Below are 4,081 nucleotides of genomic sequence, written 5' to 3' on the forward strand. Positions count from 1 at the left end.
TTCCCCTCCCCATGTCCTGGCTATGTTTCTTTTGGCCACAACTAGACCAAGTGCTATCTTATCAAAGGTAACTTACATTTTTGGTGTAAGTTTACAATTTGTTTGCTATTCACAAATGACGAGTGTAATTTTACATGTAGCATCTTTATGACTGTGGAGAACGCCACACATTAAAAGATAGGACAGTCTCCACAGTCGTAAAAACACAACACATAATACTACACTCTTAGTTGTGAATAGAAAATAATAGCAAACTTACAGTGTACGTTTACCTTTGTGAATAAGGCCCCAAGTCTTCTGGTGAGACATCGCAAACTTCTTGCCTAATATGTTGAGTAAGGTATGTTTCGGGGAGCTGTCAATCTGGGTCCCTTTTGTTGTTGAGATGTTACCCAGGATAGAATGCCAATACTTTCATATATATCAGGCATTCTCATATGAGGTGGTGGAAAGACCCCATCCTTCAACACCCTTTCAGGCATGTCACAGCTGGTGCTCTCCCCATCTTGTGTAGAGTGGTTCTTCCATAATACATCTTGTGCAACACACAAAGCTGCATCACCACCTCTCTAGGGCTCTGCAGTACCACCTCCCTCTCCCCCTCTTCGAATGATAACAGATTTGCTTCACAGGTCTCTCTCAGCCACTGGAGAAGTCCTGGAAAATGATTTACTAATTTGCTGTACATGAAGGAGATAGCTCCCAAGTAGAGGGGTCTCCAGAAGCACTCCCTCTTCCAGTGGTGTGGCATATAGGATCTCCGTCCTCATGGCACTATGAGTCAATAGTGTATGTTTGACCTGAAGGTAATTTTATGTTTCTTTCTTGGACAGGTGGTAGATGTCCTGGACCTTCTCCAGGGGGACCATCCTACATCTGTCCCTGATGTTGCCTAGCTTCACGATTCCTTTTATGCCACACCTATCCAGTCCCTTTAGGTTTCCTAGGGCCCTCTGCTCCTTACTGTCTCGCAATGGTTTTTTTCTGCCATGAGTTTACCTTACCAGCCAAGATATGATGTATCCTCCTGCCAACATTCTGGTATGTGGGGAGGGCTTCTAAGGGGTCTCTTCCTGTACTGTGCTACCTTAATGTATCTATCCATTCTAAGTGCTGGTTCAATTTGGGCTGCATGTGCCCATGTGGACTGGAACATAAACACAGACGAGATGTGGTTGGCAATGCAATATAAGTTTAATCAATATACAGCCTGGAGGCAGTCAACCCCATAGGACTGAAAACCTGTCTCAAAATACTGAACACAGGCAGCCCTTTTTATCGCCAAAAGAAACAGTGGCTTCATGTGTGGTTTCGAAAATATGCAATAAATAAGTCACAAAAAATGACAAGTTGCTGATATATTTTTGATAAAAAAACAATGCACCTCCTGCATCCTTTCCTTCACAGTTCTCCTTATCTTGCAACCCTGACAAAGTTTATGTAGCTCATCGTATTCTAACCTCCCCTCCCCGGGTAAGTGTTCTTGTTTTCAAAGTTTCTTTTCTGCCTTCCTGGACTGTTGACTCGAAATGAATTTTGGTCACATAGTTTCTGAACACTTTGGGGTCCATTATGATGTTGGGCAGATTGCCCCCGCCAGGCTGGCGGTAGCCACCGCCAGCTTGGCAGGGGCAATCCGCCCAACATCCACACTCGTTTCCCCCCCCCCGCCATATTAGTATGGCGGGGGGACCTCGGCGGACGGAAAGACCGTCCGCCACTTTTCCGCCCCGGTCGCCTTGCGGCCGGGGCGGTAAAGGAATAATATGGTGGCGGTGTCTATCAGACACCGCCAGCCATATTATGATGGTTGTGTTTAGGTGCCTTTCCGCGGCGGCGATGCCGCCACGGAAAGGCATGCGGTCTTCACTCTGGGGGCCCCCTGCGGGCCCCCAGAGTGAAGTATAGGTGGGGGTGCACACGGGGGGGGTACCTGTGGTACCCCCCTTCATTTGCATTAACAAAGCGGCAAGCACCGCGCGGTGCCTGCCGCTTTGTTAATGCAAATGCTGAAATGCATTTTTAGCATTGTGGTGGGTGGTGCAGAGAGCACCGCCCGCCACAATGCTAAAAATGCAGGATGTGCCCGCCACTGTGGTGGGCACATCCTAATACCCCCCACTGGACCCCTGCCCTTATGGCGGGCAGTCCCGAATTCCGGCAGGATGGCGGGCGGACAAAGTCCGCCCGTCATCCTAATAACCCCCTTTGTCTCTGCCAAGGTTGGAAGTGAGGATGCATGTTCCTGTGTTGTGGCCATGAATTCTTTCAAGTAAGTTTACTGTTAATTATATTTTCTGCTTAACTAAACTTGCTGAGCTAGTCTTCTGCTTTCCTCTGAACTCGCACTATTCTGTTTCCTTGTCCTTGTGAACCTTATGCTTGTACTGTTCTTTAATTGTGATCAGTTCCACAAAAACACTCTCTGTTGATGTCTGCTATGGTAAGCCTTCTTGCCTGCCTGAGACTTCCTCGCATTTTAAATGTTCCTTCACATTCCCCCCTCTAGTTGATATTTCAACTACTTCCTTTTACTCTAGATCTGCGCTTGGTAGCAGCTGATATATATATATATATATTGCCTTGTGCGTTTACTACTTGTGTCCTAACTGTGAACATCCCTTCCACCTTTGTGCACATCCTCTTGCAGCAAGCTATAGCTTATTGAAAGACACAGCAGGTCAAAAGCAACACCACAATAACTGAATTTGTCAACAAAGACTTAAACAGTCCTGACATTCAGGATGGTAGCCAATGAAAACAACCCGTAAACCATTAATCTGGGGCACTTCTTTCACTCACCATTGTCTTTTGTAAATTGTGCAGAGTCTGTATGGCCTCTGCCAATGTTCTATTGACTGCGTTGATGCACACACCCCCTCCATTGCTGTCTTCAAATTAAGCCCATACCCATGTTGCATTAGCATTACTCTAATGGCTCACAATTCCTGTTTAATGGCAATGAACTTGTCCGTAATCACATTGATCGCCTTCATCAGTACCCACCTATTCTGATAGATACATCTGCCGTGTGGATTCCTCACCTTGTGAATATCCCCTTGCGTCAGCAACTATCGGAAATTCTTTTCGTAGCTTCGCGCCGACGTGGACTTGGACGTCATAGAGGCACGGCATCGCTCGCGACTCCGCTGACGTCACCGACGCCTATAATAGGCCCACGCCGGCGTGATGACATCAGTTCCCTTATTTCCGCATCGTCGACGCTAACGGTTTTCTAGGGATCGTCCGTAGCTTTAACTGTAACTTTGTTACTTTACATTGTTAGTATTCCTTTATCTCCTCTTTCAACATGTCTTCGAAGAAGACGGGTTTTAAGGCCTGTGGGGAATGCGGCAAGACTATGTCCATTACGGATCCGCATGAATGCTGTTTATGGTGTCTTAGCTCCGACCACGACGTCGAAGACTGCCGATCCTGCAAGAAGATGACTCCTAAGGCCCTCCGGGAGAGAGAAGCTAAGCTTATTGTTGCAAAGCTTAAAGGAAGTAAGGAGAAGAAGAAATCGAGATCGCGGACTCGACGCTCGAGGTCAAGATCTCACTCGAGGTCGCGTTCGGATTCGTCCTCGGCCCATGCTTCGAGGTCTTCAAAAAAGAAGCATAGGAAAAGATCTTATGAATCCCGACATCGTTCAAAGAAAGACTCGGGTTCTAAGCCGAAGTCGCAGGTGAAGCTGGTAGAGAAAGAAGTGGTGTCTTCGACTTCGGAAGAACATGACGCCGGAGGTGCGGCGTCACATGCGAATTCGCCTGGTTCGCCGAAGCAGGCAGCGAATCTCCGGATCCATCCCATTCTCCGGATCGGGAGGATGAAGGTGAGGAGGTGGTAGTTGGAGAGGGAGAGGCTCCGTTGCCAGAAGGTCTGTCGACTCCGGTGCACCAGCCTGAAGAGGAGGTCGACGTCGTATCGACTCCGCGCCCTCAAGATCCACCTGGGGGTTCTCGTATCCAACCTTCCCGACTCCAGGTCAGGATCCGACGCATTTTCTTAATGCGATGTATGGTATCTACTCCAGGGCTATGTACCCCTCTGGGATGCCTGTTGGTCCCACGGGTCCGAT

The sequence above is a fragment of the Lissotriton helveticus genome, chromosome 1_2, assembly GCF_964261635.1.
Source record: "Lissotriton helveticus chromosome 1_2, aLisHel1.1, whole genome shotgun sequence".
NCBI lineage: Eukaryota > Metazoa > Chordata > Amphibia > Caudata > Salamandridae > Lissotriton > Lissotriton helveticus.